This window comes from Panulirus ornatus, chromosome 25 (genome assembly GCF_036320965.1).
Source record: "Panulirus ornatus isolate Po-2019 chromosome 25, ASM3632096v1, whole genome shotgun sequence".
Lineage (NCBI taxonomy): Eukaryota > Metazoa > Arthropoda > Malacostraca > Decapoda > Palinuridae > Panulirus > Panulirus ornatus.
Genome location: NC_092248.1, coordinates 11,653,259 through 11,676,702, shown reverse-complemented (window position 1 = coordinate 11,676,702; position 23,444 = coordinate 11,653,259).

Here is a 23,444-nt window from a genome sequence, read left to right as displayed (position 1 = left end):
ATATATATATATATATATATATATATATATATATATATAGAGAGAGAGAGATAGAGAGAGAGAGAGAGAGAGAGAGAGAGAGAGAGAGAGAGAGAGAGAGAGAGAGAGAGAGAGAGAGAGAGAGAGAGAGAGAGAGAGAGAGAGAGAGAGGGTTGTGTGTGCTAATATTAAACTTTTTCCCATCACATTTCCCCACCTCACTTATAGGGTCCCAAGCGAGCGCTCCTGAAAAAGAAGTGCACAGGTTCCATTTACGTCTCAATGGATCTACCAAGTTATGTTGACAATAATATTTCAGCGTGAAGTATCGCTCAGGATATTCAATTTACATCTGAATAGAAAGTTTATATCACATGAAATGTATATTTGGGCCTTCGCATGGTTGGTCTTTCACGTGTTTATTTGCATCGGGTGTCAACCATATTTCAAAAGCACTGTGTTAAGAAGGTATGACGAATGAGTGCTCTCTCTCTCTCTCTCTCTCTCTCTCTCTCTCTCTCTCTCTCTCTCTCTCTCTCTCTCTCTCTCTCTCTCTCTCTCTCTCTCTCTCTCTCTCTCTCTCTGACATCACCAGACTCTCAGACGTATGATATGACTGGTGTTTACCTGGTATCTTTGCAGTTTATCTAATACACAATAACCCCTGGTTCACATTTATCGTTGCTATAGAGCAAAAGGAATCAAGAGCTTTTCCCCAAGACGTTCCTTGGGAAAATACTGTTTGTTTCGTAACGTATGAAAAGCCATGAAGGAGGAGAATTTCGAGCAGTAACGAGATTAAGGGAACTTAAACATGACATGGCCTCAACCGCTACACAAGAAATGCCTGTAAAGATAGAACTGACCCAATTTAGAATATCGGAAGCCTGAACGTAAGTGAAATATGGGCACAATCGTTTCTTTGTCATCTTCATGTGAACCTCCCTGATGAATTGTCTCACCATATCTATCCATCAATCTAACTCCTCTCATGCCTTCAACTGAAGTGTTTAATGTCACCTAACTAACCCATCATCTGCCATAGTAGCTACATGACAATGCCAGCCTCAAAAACCCTCATCTATGCACATTATCAATGTCTTCATCACACCACAAAAACCACACATCTTCATTCTGTACGTCCTCTTATCTCTAGACATACTACGCAAGGTGCCCGTCTCACTACTGACCTAATTTTCGACCTATCCCGACCTACGCACCCTTGCATTTCACATCAGGATATCACAGTTGGGGCAAAGACTTTCCACAAGCGTGATATATCTATTCAATAAAACATACGTGCAAATGTTATTAGATATACATATTAATGATATCTAATCTAGTTATTCAGTAATGGTCATGACGGATTAATAAAGTCATTTTGGAAAACAAATATCAAGTTATGTAATGTAGAGTAAAGGGAAAGATGTGAGCAACACACTAGGAGACTCTCAGACTTTTTCATTATCTTCATGAGTTCCTCTGAGTTTGGAATTATAAGTCATTAAGCCCAACTCTTGGAATAACACACGATATAAAAATTTTGTGACATGACTTCTGCCGATAAGTGATATCGGATCACTGGATTGAAATTATCCCTCCGATGGTGAAAGTTTCATCGTCTGAGATTTAATCGCCAGTAAATTATGACATGAAATATTTTTCTTCGATTTCTGGCAAACGTTGTGAGGAGATCTTTGAGTAGGAGGTTCGGGAGAGGCACTCTAAGGCCTCATTTGACCATCTGTTTTCAAGATTGGCATAACACATGTTCAGTCGTAGTAATGGAACAGTACTAAAGATAATGGAACCTTACAGAGACATCACTTCGTAAGAGCTTTGCTGCTCCAAGTCATATCAGAGTTATGTAGTACTTGTCAGGGAAGAAATAACTCACCTCTAGAACATTGAAGAACATATGTTGTAAGTTATATATATATATATATATATATATATATATATATATATATATATATATATATATATATATATATATATATATATATATATATATATATATATATATATATATATATATATATATATATATATATATATATATATATATATATATATATATATATATATATATATATATATATATATATATATATATATATATATATATATACACATATATATATATAGATTATATAAAGGCTGGCCTGCTGAAAATAGATATAGGCGACTTAATGGCTTTCCTGGAAGCGACGATTGTCAACCTGATCCAAGTCAGCCCAGCAGATTGCACTGTGGTCCTCGAATATTGAATATATTGGAAAGCTGTCAGGTAATTGTCCCCGGTACCCAAAACACTAATCCTCTCTCTCTCCTCACTCTGCCAGACGCAGCATCGACACATACCCACACACACACACACACACACACACACACACACACATATATATATATATATATATATATATATATATATATATATATATATTCTAGATACTTCAGTTGCGCAACTCGTTATCTGTGAGATAGTCATTCATCAAGGGAGAAAACTTGGAGGGTCTAAACTTTTTACCACCAGATGACGAAGACAAATTTTCTGCAACTGTGAAAACTTGGCCATGAAAGCCTCAGCGTCAGGCGCATTAACTGTGATTAATTTTATATAATAACATTTCTTTATCTCCCAGTCTGCTAGTCACCCAGTCTACCAGTTTCGAGGTCATTTAGTCTGCCAGCTGCCCAGTCTGCCACTTACCAAATCACTTAGTCTACCAGTCAACCAGTCTCCCAGCCACCCAGTTTGACAATTATCCCTACCAATTACCAATTCTTTTGGTATGTAAAGCAACCAGTCTGCCAGACACCCAGTCTAACAGCCACACAAACTGCCCAGTCTGTCTTTAAGTTGTCTACCTGCCAGTCTGTCATTCATCCACTGAGAAGGTTTACCAGACAATTCAGTTAGCCTGTTAGTTAACCTTCAGCTTTCCAGTCAGCTAACTACCAAGTCAGCTAACCATCAGTAAGCCAGTCATCTAGTTAGTCAGTTCATACACCATTAGTTAACCCATCATCTTCCCCTTCATCTCCCCGGGGTGTTAGTTGCTGTGTCCCGTCTGTGAAGAGGAGGACTGGGGGTCAGGAGGCTGCTGTCTGGAGCACCCTCAACCACACACAAGTCTTGTACTGACAGCCGACACACACACACACACACACACACACACACACACACACACACACACACACACACACACACACACACACACACACACACACACACACACACACACACACTCTCATCCCAGCAAGGTTGACGACTTTGGAATCCCCAACTCGTGTATGGCAGGAATCTTATGCAGAATCTTGGCGTAACTTTTCTCCTCCAGTTCGTAAATGGGTTTTAAAAGTTGTCGTAAAGATGATTTGTCTCGAGGTTAGAGAGAGAGTCCACAGGAGCCATTAATGAGCGCGAGAAGCAATGGAAAGGCAGGATATGAGTGGATTAAGTGTCATTTATCTGAATCACGTCAACTGCTTTACAAGTGTGTATGATGGATTTAGAATTTGGCAATCAGGGTTATGAGGTGATTGCCAATCTACATTTAAGGGATTGAGACAATACAATGGTTTTCTGCTAGAATCCTCTCCAGGCTTTAGAAACATCATGTTATACACGAGAGTTGCCTCGTTCAAAATCTTTCATGTATGAAACCCTTGAATTTTACGGGTTCTCTACCAGTAATGGTTCAAGTTCTTAACAATTCACCAGTGATGAATTTCTCTTTCTTCGACCATCGTAGACTCGTGTTGCAGCAATCACTCTCAGTTCAGTCTTAAAATCGCCAACAGGAGTGTCATTACTGGACCACTAAGTCATTCTTACGACCTTCTGAACCAACATTTATTGCCGAGGAAAAAAGGAACAGTTTGCAGTGGATAACGTAAGTGTCAAAACTACTGAGGTTTACGAGTGGTTGTGTCTTACCTTGGTTTACCATTGTCTTGGCCTGGGAGGTTAGTGGTCTGTCCTGTAAATAGATAGGCTGGGGAAGCCTCACTCCCCCAGTATTCTGGGGTGTGACTCCTGCTCACAACTCTCCGGCTTTTACTATGTCCTCAACACTTCTATTAGCAGTAGCTCTTTCCCCCTCCAGCAACGTCCTCATTTTTTCTCAATGACTTCCTTAAACAGTCTGTTGACTACCTGACTTCCTCCAACGCCTCCTTATGTAGCCATCATCCCTTCCTTCAACAGTCGCTCACTCCTCCAACATTTCCTCTAGCAATCCTCCCACTTCTTCTAATGCTTCTTGCAACACTATGGTCACGTCCTTCTGTTCCTTTACCTTCCCCAGTACGGCCTCCGACAGTCCAAGATGGCATACTTGTTGTCAGGTAAAGTCACACTGCCTAAATAATTTGGTAATATAACAAATTGATAACATATTCTTTACAATATGTAACATCTCGGTACAGCTCAGAGCTAAGATATCGGACACAGCTTCTTAGTTTTTTCAATTCAGGACAGAATGTCAAGACGTTAAAAGATTTTCCTATGATGTCAAATGAAAACAAGAAATAGATCTCAGAGTTCCTCCATTCTCTGTACAACGAAATGTCTGTTTGTTGACAGGCTTCAGCTCCACACGAAAGCGACGATGAAAAGCATGACTATGGATTGGAGGCCGATGGTAATGTATTCTGTGGTCACCTTTGCTGATGACAGATTGTATGGCAAACTTTCGTGGCTGTCTTGTGCAAATACCCGTTGAAGGATTCTTCAGTATGGCTACCAAACATCCTACGCAAAACTTCCAACATAAGTCATGGGTATACGATTTCTTGTTCATGTATGTATTCATCAAGTAATTTTTCAGATTCTATCTGTTTATCTGTTTATCTGATCACTTTCTTCCTACACATTTATCCACTTCTGTATATTTGTATAACTACTTAATGTAATCTCTGGTGCTACCTACTTCTATGTAGTGTTCTAGGATATGGCCATCTAGATTTTTAGGAAGAAAGCTATCTAGATCCTAGGTCATGAGGGACCTGGTTTCCAGGTCAGGAAAGACTGAGTATCCCAGGTCATGAAAAGTCTGTCATTCCAGGTCGTGAAGGACCTGGAATCCCAGGTTTGAGACATCCCAGGACAGGAGGGGCTCACTCGGGAACCTAACCAGAGGCTTATAATCCACGAGATATTCACAATACACAAGGAGGCTCCCGCCTCACACCAGACGCCTACAAGCGTTGGTCTTCCTCCCTCCTTGAGTCAGAGCAGCTGGGGGGGACGTCCGACTCTCGTGCCTGAGGGAGCGAAGCCCAGTGTGTGTGTGTGTGTGTGTCGTGACCTGATTATAAATCTTGAGTCTAAAACCAAATAATTGGGATAAGTTCTTGCGGTTCAGGGAAACTGAAGATGTTATTACAACCCAATTCTAAATGTACCTTTATTGTGTCTCTCACTTCTCTAGTTTACTCTCATACGTGAGAAAAAAAAAATTGTTCATTAATGCTTAATATTCATACGAGTAATTCTAGTCAACAACAAGAAAAGCAAATTCTCCTGTATTAAGTACAGCATTGCTGGGAATTCCCGCCACCATTTCAGCAGAGAAGCAGAGGTGGGTAGAAGCGGCGGCAGCTGCCGAGATGGTAAGCTGCGAAAATTTGATTTGCTAATTAGCCAGACTGCTTCAATATTTCAGGCTGTGTGCCCAGGTACTGGGTTCATCAGCGCCACCTGATTATTATGTTACTGAACCTTTAATGTTCTTCTGGTGAGGAACACTGAGGAAATATGAGCAACTGGATTTACATATAATTCTGTGGTATGGAGAAGCTGACGCTAGAAACAGCGATTAAGTGTAATATATATATTTATATGTATATATATATATATATATATATATATATATATATATATATATATATATATATATATATATATATATATATATATATATATATATATATATATATATATATATATATATATCTGAAACGTACAAGTCCCATAGATTAAATACTGCATAAAGAATGTAGATAGTTAAGAGAGACGAAACATTAAGAGAAGCAGGAGAGAAACAGGAGGGTGTTGATAGGTTGCTTTTGGAAATTTATGCTAATGCAACAGCTTGCTCAGAGGAGGTGCAGGATCGTTACTTACCGTGCGTTCTGAAGGGTAATAAGAGGGTGCAAGAGCACCGGGTGCTTATTTACTCCCTTGGATTCTGATTGTGCCTGGCTCATGAGTGAGCTTACCTCCTCGCTCTGAGTTTACTCTCCCCCCCCCCCTCTCTCTCTCCCCCCACCTTTTGCGCCCTCGCTCATCTTCTTTCAGCTTTTCAGTTCAACCTTAACTTCGCATTTCAGTCTTTCTTTTCCCTGAGACTTTAACTTCGTAACAAAAGGAAGTTGGTGTTTTTTTCTCATCGCCAAACATCTTGATCTTAGAGCTAAACATATGGCCTCACGTCGCTCTTGCTCGACAACAGTATGTATTAGTTTCTTCTGAGAGACACTTGTAATAGGGAAAACAAATGAATCACGGTATAAAACGTACGTGGCTATGTTCTGCCAGGAGGATTTGAATTTGAAATAAGACCTTCAAACTTCAAAATTTTAGATTTCTAAAGTAAATAAATCGATAGATATTACAAGTATCTGAAAGATTTATAAAGAATTGAAACTTGTGAGGATTTTCTTTGATAAGAGGATCAAACTCGAAAATAATATTTGTATATACAGACTAAAGTTATTTTTCTCTAGAATTTCTATGTTCAGTGGGAACCAGCCTCTTCGGTTGAGTGTCATGGTCAGGTCAAGTCAGGTCAAGTCAGGTCAGATCAGGTCTACTGCATCTTACACACTCAGCTGGAGAGGAAATATATGGCCACTGAATCTACTGAGGTAAAAGTCCCAACCTATCTATCCAGGTCTTGTCCCACAGAAAGGAAAGTTAATGGGGTGAGTAATGGGCATTACGACAAATAAAATGTGGTGCAGGAGATAATGACGTTAGCTGAATGTAATGGGTTCTGTGATGACCTAAATCTGGGCTCGGCTGATGTCTGTATCAGTGAAAACTTGTTGACTGAAATTGATTTTATAATGAAGGACTGTCCTCGTAGAAGCTTCCATGATGTACGAAGATTACGACCATGTCCTGTAGACAAGCAAAGTACACTTAGGAGCTTTGAATATAGATTGGATCAGTAGATAGATGGACATAGATGGGTATGATGAGGAGCAGCTTTATATGGGAAACTGAGTTGATGCAGATCCTTTCTTTTATATGTTTCCATGGGAAACTCAAGACAAGGAACGACTTCAGTTGACGCCCCGAGTTCGTGAAGGTATTGTAAGATATTACTAGTGACGAGTGCGGGGTGGGAAGTGACGTGATCGTCACTGAAAACGGGAATGAGGTACATATTGATGTTATACGTTCCAAAACAACAGACTAACGGAAGACAAGACTCTGACTACGATCTCGTTTGTAGGTTACCATTAGATACAGGAAAAGCAACATGAAATATTCAATTCCTCTGACAAGTAACTTGGTTATAGGCCAGTAAGTCTTCTATGGACTCTATATAGTTACTTCAACAGATAACCCCGTTACAGAGCAACAGGTCTTCTGTTACCTATTTGTTCTCTGTACCTCTGTAGGTCGACCCACCTCGGTCGTGGAGGTGGTGGCTGCCGACGTGGGGAAAATTTGCAGACATTTAACAGTCTGTTTGATGTCTAGTTTCCTCCTCCTGGGCAGGATTAGCATGAAGTCTGCTTCTCAGCATTCGAGATTTTGCCATGTGGCAGGGGCTGTTGCGGGAGAGAGAGAGAGAGAGAGAGAGAGAGAGAGAGAGAGAGAGAGAGAGAGAGAGAGAGAGAGAGAGAGAGAGAGAGAGAGAGAGAGAGAGAGAGAGAGAGAGAGAGAGAGAGAGAGAGAGAGAGAGAGAGAGAGAGAGAGAGAGAGAGAGAGAGAGAGAGAGTGACCACCTACTCAGCGCTAAGCCATAACCTACTCAGTACTGACATAATTTGATTCTGGGTAGGGCTGGACCTGCTTCCTTCCTCTTAACCCATGTGTCACCTACACCACTACTCAAATCCTTCTACTGCCCTTCTCTGCTCTCCCAGATGACAGTGTTCTCACTACTTAGCTTCCTTCTGCATCTTAAAATCATGTAAATCTACCCCACCCCTTTCTACGTAGCGGTACGACAAGACACACACAATCAGCACCCTCTACAGATAAGAATTTCGTCCAGGCTTCTGTTATGCTGTTACCAGGGAAGATGATAACATTTGGTGCCATTATGTGTCCCTCTCAAAGAGCCGTAAATACATCATCGTCCCTTTGTAACTTATTCATCTGAGACGCGAGACGAACACTCTCACAGGATCGAACTAAAGCGTCTTTCTAGTCTTCATTGAATACCTGCAGAAGGAGAAACACCTACGAGTAACGAAGGCAGAACCTCCCAGGACCTGATGGTTAAGGTTGTTGATATTCACTGGACATTACTCCTGCAGACGGGTTATTCTCGGCCACACCCTACACCCTCCAAGATCTCCTCCAAACCAAGTTGTAACTCGAAGGGACCCACAGCCCATCCTTCACGCTCCCCTCCCATCCAGACTATAACTCGAAGGCAGCACAACGACTGAGCACTGCAGTAAGACCAAATATAGTCAGGAAGGACACCACACCAACGATCACCTCAGACCTCATCTTTTGCCACCCTGTGGGACTGTCCAGGATCAGGAGTGCTTCCATTACCCTCGTGTCTGTAGAGTCATTAGCAATGCTGGCTGTCTAATGTAATGCCACTTGAACATTAATTACTCAGATGTAGTGGCGGCACTTATGATATTCCAGGACAACCATATTCATGAGAACTTCACCAGGCATACAAGAGTGGAGGTGGAAGAGGGAGTATTTTTGTAAGGGTAGGGAGATTATCCTTGTGATTTAGTAATGCAATAGATATCTTGAACTCAGGAACCTTCCACGTCAGGCACCAACTACATTAGGTTCCTACCATGTCAGGATCCTATCACTCTATCACGTTAGGAACCTACAACGTCAAGAACCTATAGGATCAGTGACGTACAATAACAGGAGCATACCACATCAAGGAACCTACCACGTCATGGACGTCTGTAACATTGAAGGAATGTGTCAGCCACTGCTCTGTCCTCTCCCGCCCCCAACGAGGTTCAGGTACAGCAGGAGTTCATACCACAGGAACCACCACACAACCAACACCAGCTTAAGCCTGGGTCTCTTGTTCTCAAGAACAACATTTAATCAGGGTTTCTAATCTCATGCTTTGCTTGAACTTACATTGATTAAACATTAGTTTAACCACCACCAAAGATATCAAGTCTTCTGAAGAGACGAAATAATCGACTGAAAGCTAACTTCATCAAAACTCTTTCCAAAATCGTGTTTGTAATGTGGAGATCATGATTACTGACTTAACTCCAGCCTCCACAGAAGTGATGCTCTAAGATGCTTACGATGTTAGAGAAATTCTATTGTCAAATGAAGAGTATCGTAGTTTTGTGATCATGAGAGTGACTAGCGAGGATTATGCTTCAGAATAAGATGAGATTAAGCTTAGCTTAACCCTTGAAACACGACGGTAAGACCTTCTGTACACGTCAGTAAGACCTTTGGGTAAGCTGGTGTGACCTTTGAGCTTACAAAGGCCATGCCATCGTAACCAGGAGCTGTAACGTCGTAGTCGGGGATCGTAAGCGTGTGCTCTAGAGGCTAACGATAGCTTTAGGGATTAGCAGAGAGAGAGAGAGAGAGAGAGAGAGAGAGAGAGAGAGAGAGAGAGAGAGAGAGAGAGAGAGAGAGAGAGAGAGAGAGAGAGAGAGAGAGAGAGAGAGAGAGAGAGAGAGAGAGAGAGAGAGAGAGAGAGAGAGAGAGAGAGAGAGAGAGAGAGAGAGAGAGAGAGAGAGAGAGAGAGAGAGAGAGAGAGAGAGAGGTATGAACAATCCCTAGTGACTTACACCAGTTTTCTTCCTAACACCATCTCAGAGCACAGCTTAGTAAAATCTTGGGTGGTTTTCTTGACCTTATAAAGTATGTCAAGTCCGCCGAGTACCAGAATACACCTTGACCTCAGCCTGGGATGTGTCTCCCAACATGTCGTTGCCCTTCCATCTCCCGGAAGCTGTGTCTATCACCGAGATATCCCATACGACGTTCAGCATCCTGTCTCACGTCGCAAACCATGATGTCCCCACCCCCGACCGTCTCCTCCGATAGGATAAGGAACTATAGACGGTATTTATCTCTGCTGAATCTCATCTGCTTTGACAGTAATTGTCATTTCATGTCCCCTTCAAGAACCTTGTCCCTTGGAAGTGCTCCGATTTTCACGGCAGGTTAACGAGAGCCACGTCCTTACAGATCGTGCAGGGAAGGGTGACCATACGCGTGTGTTACACTGTCGATGTGAGACGAGGATCTCTACACTCTACACTCTACACACTTACGATTTTCATTAAAAAATCAGCTAAAATATTTATGAGGAAGCTTTCATTACTTTATTCACCTTTGAAAATTCTTAAGTATATCATTTCAAATCATTCTATTATTCTGGTTATTCAATGAAACAGTGAATCGTTTCTGTAGCGTCATTAACCGTACTAAATGAGAACTCAGGAGAGTCATTCGTGTTAAATGATTCGGATAATGAGGCAATACTTCAGATGATGAGGTAATACTTCAGATGATGAGGTAATACTTCGAATGATGAGGTAATACTTCAGATGATGAGGTAATACTTCAGATGATGAGGTAATACTTCGAATGATGAGGTAATTTTGCTTTAGCGATAACCTTGGATGATTTATGAGGATGTTAATCTGTCCAATGTTAAAAAGGGAATATTTCTAGTTTGTAAATCTAACTGACTGATCATCATTAGAAATCATTGCTCAATAAAGGAGCGTTCTTTCATAACCCGTTACCCCTTAATTAGGTTTAGCATTGATTCATTTCACATAGAAATATAATCTTTAAGGATGACTTTATTCCTATGTCTCTGCATACGTCATAGTATTATCTGCTTCTAATAGAATTTTGTGAATAAATCTTTCTTTCTTTTGTCGTTCGTCCAGCTCTAGCTTAATGAGATCGATTTGTACGTATAACCTCAAAGGCCACATAAAACTCGCTCACTTTCTCTTACCAGCTCAAAAGAGGAACTAAAAATCGTTCTCCTTTCCTTGTAATGAGACTTCAGACCAGCACCACATCTTAAGTTCAAGATCAAGCAGCATTCAATTGAACTTACAAGCTCAAAGGCAAGTTCCATTCTCCCTCACTTATTTAATCCCAGGATTATTGAGTAAGTTCGTTATGACTTACCCGGAGGTCGGAGTCAGATGCTCTCTCTCTCTCTCTCTCTCTCTCTCTCTCTCTCTCTCTCTCTCTCTCTCTCTCTCTCTCTCTCTCTCTCTCTCTCTCTCTCTCTCTCTCTCTGGAGATAGGACTATTTCCATTGCCTGGTACAAACCTTGATTCCCTGCGGATTAATACTGACACATATTAATCCCTCGTTTCCTTCACTGGGGGCACGATCATCTCAGGCATTCGTGCACATCTTATTCCAAAGCTTCTTAAAACATTTAAAGCCTAGCCGTACGCTAGTCAAGACTTCAGTTATTGTTTACCTGATACATTGATCTGGTCAACGTAGTATTTGGTTGAGAACGCCAGGGTTGATTTTCCGATAGTTAAAGATCTATAGACGAATGATATCTTCTTGTTTGTTGGTTCTTAAGGTTCAAGAACTATCGACTGCCAGGGTCCTGAAAGCTGTCAGCGTCAGGTCCTAACCATCTGCTGAAAATAATGAAATAGAATCTCACCGTCTCAGAGGAAGTGGGCGAAAACACAAGCCAGGAATACACATAAAGACACGAAAATGTCAATTTAATCTCGTTGGCTGAATTCAGTCAGACCCATATAGCATTGTTGCATTTTAACAGTCCCAGTTACCAGGAATGTGACTGAATTGTATCCTGGATATATTTACCAGTAATTTGCAAACTACACATGCTTGTGAAACAGGTCTAAAATTTCAAGCAACATCCCACTTGGGTAATCACTGGCAATAATCTAAAAAAAAAAGACACATCTGAGGTGCGGTTAATCATGACTGATTCTTCTAGTATGTATGGCTCTTTGCTGTTGCTAATCATAGGCATGATTCATTATCCAGCCTCAGCATTGCTTCATTGTAAGTCAGCATAGGTGTCACCTCTCTCTAAGTGTGCATAACTCCCTCTCTCTAGCTGAGTATACTTGACCTTTCTCTTTCCCTAGTATACCTTCCTCTACTCAAGCATACCTCGTCGCTTCTCCCTACCCCCAGCATACCTCCCATTTCACGGCTTCACTATACTTCGCTCCTTACTTCGTTATATCCCTGAAGACCTGAACGAAATCAATGTCTCGGGGAATGATAGTGACAAGCCACGTTATGATCCAGTTATTGGTGTGTCGTCCATATTGACCGACATGTGTCAATCAAAGCTTCACTGTGTGAGGTTCAGTGGTGAATGAAGCTGCTCCAGGGGAGCTCAGGGGAGGAGGTGTGGTGGGGTGGGGGGGAGATGTGGCAGGGGCTGTGGAGAGGGTAGACCAAACGTAGATTGAGTAGAAGGAAAAATATAAAGATGGACAAATAGAGGGAGGAAGTTTCAAAATGGTAAGGGAGGGAGTCATACTGTATCATAGAGGATTTTCGTCCCAGAAAACGCATGATTTAGACTCTCACGTGTATCTAAGATTGCTTGGTTAACTTTTATATGTACAGAAGCATTCTCTACCGTTTATCTTTATAGAAACGTTTCTTGTACGTACAAAAAACGTCTTTTCTTTGGGAGACATTTGTGTTCTGTATTCATAAAGGTAACAGCTCGAAGTCATGATTTTTTACTCTATTTTTAGGAAGATTTACACAATTGATTTTTTCTTCGCTATTCTTGTTTCCCCGGCGGCCATTAGAACCAGTCTTTGAATAGGGGAACCAATGCTCTTGATTCATTGCTTCTTTGTTGGCACAGTATCATATATATATATATATATATATATATATATATATATATATATATATATATATATATATATATATATATATATATATACGATACGATTGTAACCATCGTATCGTATTTGTTTTGTTTTTGATGGCACAAAGTGGAGACTTTGCCTCGCACATCGATGATACAATGGAACTTTTACTCTTTACTGACACGATTTAATAATAATCATTTTATCAGACTGTTCTCAAATATCACACACAACAGAACTGTGGCATTGTAGTTCTGATGATACATCAAATAGACGCATTTTTTAACTCAGTCAATAAATGAATGCCTCGGGGAGTAAAGTGAAAAAACGTTTTTTATTATATGCTGGTATGAAGTTTTGCACACGTGTATGTATCCCCATATACACATACACATGCACAGATACACATATGAACATCTTCGTCTGGTCACTGACGCCCAAAACACTTCATCTTCCAACAATAAGAGAGCGGATGTCCTCAACCAGGGTCTTCTCTATGGCGTACATGCTTCCCCACCAGAGCCACAGAAGGTTTTCTAAACATAAACTTCAGCTTTCCAAGAAGGGAAGAACCCATTATCTTACCCGGCAAAGAAGGATAACTATTATGGTACAGGAAGTTGAAGACGACCGCGTCTTACCATCCAGACCCTGGAAGAAGAAGACGCCTCAACTGGAAAACAAGAAAGAAAAGAAACGTAAGATATTTGTCTCGTTCTAAGACCGACATATACGAATTTCCTCGCCACACAGATGCTGGCTGGCTCAGGCGGGACCTCCTCCACATCCTGCAGTCAGTCAGCTCACATCACACACACTAGGGTGGAACATAGATAACCGCCATTGGTACATCACAGACAAGGAAGTATGGATCATTATGGTGTGGGTTTACATTGGGACATAACACGCCAAAACTTCCTATACAGTCTTTTGTCTAAACACACGATCTAAGCACAAACATATCACACTACACTGTGGAGTGTAGAACAGAGACAAACCTTCATTGCTTACTGACATATACTCATATTTATCATCTGTATAATGGTCAAATTAATCCAAGTTTCGCTGTCGTAAGAACTGCATTTCCTGTTCATGATGAGAGAGGAGACTTAACTGTACGACACCTTCAAGAGACAAATTAAGGCACAAGGGTTAAACAGGAAATTCTAATATTCTGCAAAGCTGCAAGTTTGAAATACCTCTCATAGCTAGCCAGTCACTCTGATAAAAATGTGAAGGAAAATGTTGAGATGACATTCTTTAGACGTTCATGATAACTTTATCTATATGACACTGTGAAAGGAATGTGTATAGATAACACTTTGACTCTATTTTTAGCCAATTTAAGGTTATTTTCAATGTCATGGATGCCACATACTATCTTATCACCGGGAGTTGAGGTTCAGAATAAATAGAATAAATATGCATAGATCCACAACCAGCAGTTAGCGTAAGTACAACTATTTCACTGTAGACAGAATTTGATCTATGTCAGGTCAAGGGCCTGGCCATCAATCCATTCCACAAATAATAAGACCTATGGATAGAAACCTTATGTCAACCTCATGATTCAAGATGAGCCTCGCTGAGGATCCTCATAGATACGCAACTCATAAGTCTAGTATACAGAAGCTTTTCCATATCCCTCAGTAGGATAGAGATGATGTAGTACGTAATATCACTTTCAGAGACCATCATTTTTCCCTTTTATCTCTCAAATATTCTAGATACGTCTCCTGACGTTGGTCTCACACCCTCTATATTTTTCCAGAGGTGTTGCATGAGTGAGGCAAGTCCTCTTAAACTCCCTGGCTCACTCCAGCACACAAGGTTGTGATCAAGAACATCATGAAAATGTCACCCCCGACAGTTTCTATTTGTTCCTGTCTGTTGCTCAGACCTGAGGCCATTTCTGCTCAGATACAGTGAATAGAAAGACACAGCAGATGAAAAAAATTATTCAATACTGTCCAGACAGAATGCATTTGCCGTGTCTGGAAGATATAAAAAAGAATTAGGAATGGGATCTCGTTCTTCCTCAGCTGCATGTTGGAGAGAATGAGAGGTGTGGCAGGAAACTTGATACTTTACTAAGAATTTCCCATATTTCAGGAAAGACCTCATACGCCATCTCACGGTACATTGAGAAGACTCTGGCTGACGGGGAAGACCCGTGTGGAACTATACGTTGACTGGAGAGAGTTTAGAGGAATCACACAGTTAGAGAAACCTTGGGATATCAACACAGAATGCTGTATTATTTGACGGGAAGATTGCGGAACAGGTTGGAGTATGCAGTACTGGTAAATATCATAGAACATATAAGGTCCATGAGTGGTGAGATAAAAAGATATATACTACAACATATTCCAAAACAAGGTCTGGGGACATATTGCAGGGGGAGAGGATTGGCCAATCAAGGGTATTAGATTGTGATGATTCGTTTGGAGGATTACACATGTGTTTTCATTTCCCCACAGCAATCTGACAGTGCATGGGAATTACACTGCCTGACTTATGGAATTTTTAATGTGAAAAAATATATATATATATATATATATATATATATATATATATATATATATATATATATATATATATATATATATATATATATATATATATATATATATATATATATATATATATATATATATATATATATATATATATATATATATATATATATATATATATATATATCACATTAAAAAAAATGGTTTAAAGGAAAACACTGGGAAGTAGAACCAGTATAACTTCATCTCATACTGAAGTTATGTTTTTGCTTAAAGTCTAACTTTCGTTCAGAAATGTTTAGAAAGATGTACAGTATTTTTGAAAGTGTGCCTCGTCGCTTGCTAGTTAATCAAGGATACCAACGTTTCAGTTACGGATGCAGCGGCAGAATTAACAGCCACCTTTCTGCTATTCATGCTAACCTTTGGTTCGTAAATGAGCACATTGTGTACGTAGATAATGTGTGTGTGTGTGTGTGTGTGTGTGTGTTTGTGTGTTCCTTTGTGTGCATATGAATCTTTTTTGAATTAATAGACTGCAAAATGACATTGTATAATACTTTCCATATCAATAATATATTCCTTTTCATAAAAATAAATGTGATTTGCATAACCCACATGCACTAACATTAATAACATTAATTTTTGATACAGCAAATATCATTAATTAGTTCATTATACTCTCATAAAAGGGTCAAATTACCTGTAACCTCATACCTTGGATCTCTTCTGCATATAGTCTTAAACATTCACTTCCCCCTGTTGGTAGACACACTATATATCTCTCTATATATACATAGCTATCCATCTATCGTTCTATCTATTGATCTGTACTTTTTCCGGACCTAAAGCATCTTAGTTTATCTATACACACCTTCAAGCCAGAGAAATGAATCTTTGCTATGTATTTTGCATGACACAAGGAACACAAACACTGTTTCTATAGAAGTCTACTTCTTGTCAAGGACTCAATCTCCTGGGGAGGTAATTACATGTTTACTACAAGTTATTAACTCATTATCAGGAGGACGAACAGAATTTGCCATTTCAGTAGTACTATCATGAATTTCCAATTGTGTATACTATATGGTAAATGTGAAACTTAATTTTCTGTGTATCAAATACACACCTTAATAAGATACATCTATGGTACATATACAGGTATATCCTCTTATAGAGAAGTCACTCGTAATATCAATCTATATGTATCTATTTCAAACTTTCATGTGTGTGTCCATATGCATGAATGTGTGGGGGTGTGTCCATATACACACGTTTTCCGATCGATTGATTTCACAGAGTTTACTAGATGAGCCAAAACGGACCCATAAACATTTCTCTCTTTACAGGATGTGAGGACCTGGTGGGCGAGCGAGCCAACAGATCACCTGGGAATGTCATGATTAATATAACGCTGTTTTGAGTTTCAATTTTAAGGCATTTACTGTAACGATACACACACGCGCGCACACACACACACACACACACACACACACACACACACACACACACACACACACAGTCTAGAAGTATGATACTTTCATACATTTGACATTTTGATCATTCGTTCTCCAAATGTTGAAGGTCAGTAAATTAGAAACAGTAATAAAGTTAATGAAAGATATTATATAGCTAAATCACAGAACAGAATACGATTCAGAAATAGTGAAATATTGTTTATAGCAAAATATGATGCCTGAAGTTCCCTAGAGAGCGAGTCTATAAACCCCTACATAGATTGCAGGATTCCATGTGAATGTTACAAATTACGAGATGAATAGTCCCTAACTACACGGCGGATTGGTCGGGAATTAGATTTAGAAACTGTTGGCTGTCGGTTTGTGAGACTTATACTCTTTTACAGAAGGATCTCAAGACTCGTCTCTCCCTCCTACTATCTCCTGATCGAGACGATATTGAAAGACCTTCATGCCTTGATCCTCTTGGTCGAGAAATATTGAAGGGCTCAACTTCTGTTTGGTTTTCATTTGTCGTATGAAAGGAGACGTGTATATTGGTCTGGGTCTTGTCATTTACAAGAATGTTCCCTGGTTACCTGAGGGGTTAAGAGATCCAGCAGTAGGTCGCGAGTTTAGGACTAGTTACAACAGAGGGAGTGCCACCTGCCCAGCCAGCAAATTTGCATACTTCACCTGCGACTTGGAGAGGATGAAGGCATTTTTCGCTCTCGGGTCAAGAGTGATAATATGAAGTTTGCTCAGACGAAAGGAAATTTGCACTTGAAGTTCGGAAGAGGATACTTGGCCTCTTGAACAAGGCGGTTCGACCGTTTAGGATGATGACATGGACCTTGATCTGACCCTTAAGGGTTAAGTCAGAGGCTGTACCATCGTACCCAAATTCTGTATCGTCATGCTGGTTAGTTGTACCATTATGTTCCAAGATCGTACCGTTATACTCAAGAAAACTTCGAACTTTTGTGCATATTGGATCGTTCGCACAGATAGTATCGTTTTCGACCAACCAAGAAATTTGGACTTCACGAACAGAGATGCATAAGGGTTAAACTACCGTTCCAGTTCAGTGCTTAACTATACTTACGCAACGATTTATTTGGAAGGAGATCTATATCCCCTGCTTCATGCAGCGTGTCTGCTCCATCATCAGGTTATGTGTGGTAATGCAGGGATCAGACCCCGCCTTCCCTTGGCTGCAACACGAGTCAAGACTCACTTTTAGCATAGTTACATCATCGGAATACAATCTCTTACTTCACAGGACTCCATCCTTTCCCTACTGCTGATTGTAGCGTCATTTGGAAGTGCGGGAACCCTTGGAGAAGATTTCTGTGGCGATATGATAATATAGATATTGATATAGATATTCATAGATAGATAGATATATACTACTTGTCTAGCAACAGGAGAAAGACTAGAGAGAACGGTGACGTAATGAATGAGAAATTGGGTGAAAAAAAGAACAGATACGGGTGAAACAACTTGAAGGTAAGTGTCCATGTAATTAAATAGATTTTTAAGAAGAATTTGATGTAAATAGCTGACCCAACCATGAAATAGAGGGATGGAGTTGACGATGACAGATAAGTAGGTAGAAACTGGAATCTGAAGAGGGATTTAAATCAAAGTAACAAGGTTAAAATAGCTTTTACGAGGCGGGAGGAGTCTTGCTGCAGTAAAATCTCTTGTCTAAAAGCCATAATTTTCTCAATTTAACGGACCATTGACTTCCAGCAGTTACAGCCGCTCTAACGACCAATCCTGCACGTTTCTCTCCAGTTTAAAGGTCTTTTCCTTCGTTTCTCTGAGCGTTATAAGGAAAACCATGATGTCTTGATTTCATTTTTTGCATTTTTCTAATTTTTGTTTTATTATTCTTAAATCTGGGTCAATGTTTGGGTTTTCCTAATAAATCCCCGCCCTCCCCACATGCATACACACACACTTGGGACCCCAGGAGTGTATAACCCCTCCCCCTACAGTAGCAATATATGATTATAGACAGGAGATTGCACACATACTCGAAAACACAAACATACATTTTGGAACACGCACAAGCAGGAGCCTGAACACATATACCACCAAATTTTTAGTGTTTTGGAAACATGATTTAGTATTGAAGGGTTTTCAGTAAACTGATTGACTTCCCCTTCGTAGCTAATTGAGTTCTTTCTCATCATATGTTTTATTATTTAACTCTAAATCAGTTAATAGGGGTTTAAACACTTCTCCTGCCACTGAAGAAACGAAACACTTGCAATCCACTGAAGGACTTCTTCATGTAAGCCATAAGTCGACAATCCTGATTATCCTTAAGATTTGTAAATTTTGTGTCGAATTCCAGAATGAAATTGACTTCTGGTTAAGAGTAGCGTTCTGTGCTTGTGGTGCCCTGGGGATATGGTACCTCACCTCACTTTCAACTCCTCCTGGGAGAGAGAGAGAGAGAGAGAGAGAGAGAGAGAGAGAGAGAGAGAGAGAGAGAGAGAGAGAGAGAGAGAGAGAGAGAGAGAGAGAGAGAGAGAGAGAGAGAGAGAGAGAGAGAGAGAGAGACCTAGCCCTTGCGAAGTGAGAGTCTTCGATCCCCTAACTTTTGGTACAGGAGAGTAAAAGCCTTCATATGTCCATGCTTTTCCCAATGTCCTTCAGGAGAGAAGTTTCACAGGATTATCTTGTTTTCACCTTAAGTGTAAGACGTATACCTTGACGTTTCCCAAGATATCCACTTGTGGTGGGTGGTCAGTTTACACACGAGGGATTACAAAATGAATTCAGAAGAAAAAAAACAGCAAAAGATCACCGACTCATTCCAGGATATATATATATATATATATATATATATATATATATATATATATATATATATATATATATATATATATATATATATATATATATATATATATATATATATATATGTATATATAAATATATTGAGGGCTGAAACTCACATAAAAACGTCCAAGACATCTTTGCACACTCCTTTGGACCATATGGCCAAGGTGTTTCCCATCATTTATCTTTAAATTCTAATATCTATGAAAATTTCCTCCAGCTCAATATCCATCCTCGTAAGACATTAATCCTTAGGCATTTATTTATTTTGTGATGATAACGACGCTATTAAAGTTATGCAAAAAGGCTCATTTAATAGCGTAATCCATTTACATGAAGATTAATCTATTCCCTGGTGAAATTACCTCTCAGATTATCTTACAACCTCATAAGGTCCCTAAGGTTATAAAATATGTAATACGAGATCTATATGAAAGATACTGAAAAAATACATTATAACAATTTTGTTTTTTAGAACAACTGTAGTTGTTTTCATTACTTTTTTTGATATTGTTATTGTTTGGTTATAACTGGCAATATTGTAGATACCATCAGTGTTACTAACATCTCAATAATTTCATTGTTTTAGTCTTCATTGTCCTTATGATCCTTGTCCAATTATCATGATCATTGTTTGCCATCGATACTGTGTTTATCATTATTCTTGTACACGTCTGAATGGATACTATTCTGAAGTCCCTAGTAAAGATATGTTAGATATATTTCTCCATTGTACTGTCTATCTATTCTAACTCATGTTCTACTCTATCTACGGTAACATAGATGATGAGGGAGATATAGGAACGTAATGGGTCCACAAAAGAAAGAAGAAATGGACCTGTATCAGAGATGAGTTACTGAAATTGAGGATAATAACGCGCTAGGATAATATGTTTTTGTTTAGATCGCTCAACAAACATTCGGAACTCATTTACGCATTCATCAGATGTGATTTAATTTTGCCTATTACAGTTTCTGTCGTTCTTCTGTAAATGCAAATGCAAAAAGAGATACTGCAGTCTTCTGGTGTTTTTTTTTGCACCGATGCGATCGATCGATTTCATGTGTGACACACACACACACAAAAAGAACTTAACTAGTGTTCCAAGGCCGAAGCCAGAATGCAGGTCGAGACACAACGTGTGCCTTTGCCTAATGACGTCATCCGTCATCAGCCGCTGACATACCACACTACCCCTTCCTCTGTCTCACCCAGCTCACGAAACATTTCGTCTTGTCCTCGATAGCATTAAGCCTAGCCAAAAACAAGACAGTGGTCCTTTGGTAAGTCTTAGAGCCGAAAAACTTTAACATTCTAATCCACTTTAACTCGTGATTAGGAACTGAGGATTAGAGGATTCACGGAAAATAAGTTCTGAACGATTTCTAAATTTACGCTGAGATTTTATGTCGCCAGCCTGGACTTTGAAACGAAGTTAGAATTCGGCTAGTTTATGATGAGAAAGACAGGTGATTACCACAGGTAATACTCAAACAACCTAGATTCACTATAAATAGTCATTAGCCTCGAAAGGACCGATTGGTCTTTTGCTGTTTGAATTCCTTTGTAAATATCACAAACTATTATAGATTATATACCTCACATGTACCTAATGTTACCCTGTTCTTTAAACTTTTCTTAATGCAACGTATGGGTGATGACCGCGCCGAGTTTACGGGAGAAAAATGGTAATAGAACGTTGATGTTCCTCCCAGCCAGAGTTGTGGACAGGTAATGGCTGGCATTACTGTGTACGGTGTTGCTGATCGATGACTGACATTCTCATTTCTATTTCCAGCTCACCTCCTTCCATGAGAATACATTAAAAAATAAAAGCCCCCCTTTTGATTTTCATGGGAAAAAGCTTTGTTAGATGTTTTATAATCGTGTTTCCTACAAAACCTCACCATTTCATCTATAAATATATCTCACCCCTCACCCTCGGAGAGATAAAATGTTACATATAATCTTCGCTTGCCACATCGAACAAGGTGTTTACCATCGAAGCCTGAGGGATCCTTTGCAGAAACTGTAAAGATTAATTTCATTAATTTACGACGTTTACGACGAGTGGGAGAGATAGATAGATAGATAGATAGATAGATAGATAGAGAGAGAGAGAGAGAGAGAGAGAGAGAGAGAGAGAGAGAGAGAGAGAGAGAGAGAGAGAGAGAGGATGTTTTTTCCTGCTCTCAGTGGCGTGGTATGGGTTGGCTCTGGGATGTCGATAGGAATAGTGATGAAGGGATTTTCCCTCCCTGTGGTCTGATACTCTCTCTCTCTCTCTCTCTCTCTCTCTCTCTCTCTCTCTCTCTCTCTCTCTCTCTCTCTCTCTCTCTCTCTCTCTCTCTCTCCTCTCTCTCATGCGATGAGCGTTACGTGCTGGTCCTTCCTTGCGGCAGAATCTTGTCGTAGGTACTTGTAGGCAGTTAGCCGTGTTTCCTTCTTTAACCTCCATCTACGATTCACAAATATCACTGAGAACATCAAGAAGATAAATAGAAATTTCACACACACACACACACGCACACACACACACACACACACACACACACACACACACACACACACACACACACACACAGATCATAATGTAAGAAGTAAAGACACGTTGTAGAGTTTTGTTGTAGACGAGGAGAGGTCATGACGAACTGTACATCATGGGGAAAGTAGTGGCAGCAGGTCATGGCGTAGGGGTTCCCACAGACGTGGATACATCAAGGATGTAAGTCAAGGTACGTTGGGGTATTTGGGACGGCAGTATGACCTGAGTGGTACAGAAGAAGGTGTAGGCAAGATTGTGTAGTTCTGCCACCACGAAGGAAGAGAAAAAGACTTACGGCGGGTACCTGCAAGCTCGCATCCTAAAGGTGAAGGGGTAGTGGTACTCGAATGTTGACATCAGCCTTGTGTTGTGAAATATGAAAGGAGATCGAAGATATCTATGCGCAGAAGGAAGGAGATAAAAGGAAGGAAAAGGCAACTGTACTGTGGATAAGGTGCGAAGACTGTTGTGGCTGGAGTGATGACTTGTATACGAGAATAGGGAGGGAGGAAGATAAGCTGGGGGGCTATGGTCATATCAGGTCAAGTAGGTGGTCTAGATGATACAGTAGTCGTATCATAGGGACTGGCAAGGTTGTAGTCTTGTGTGGGCTGTGGTTGTAGGGGAAAGGGACTCTAGTCTGGCTGGGTCAATGACTTGAGTGTGGCGATGATACTCGATCCTTGTACATCAACCCGTCTTGAAGTCCTTTAGCATCCAACCCTCACGAAGTCTCACGCTCATACGTCATAACTATTTCTTAGAGCAGCTTTTTACTACAGCAACAAATTCATGAGATAAATAATGCTGTCGACTCCCCGGTAATGAAAAGCATTCCCCCTCGAGGAGTACAAAAGTGCCCCTCCCTGTAAACCACGAAAATTTACCTCCTACACCACCACTATCATCAAGCAGTAAAGATATGCTTCCCCGTCTCTCTCCTTCAGTTTCCCCCTTCCTGAAACATAAGATTCATTGATTTGTCTATAAATAGAAACCATACGATATCATGATCAAA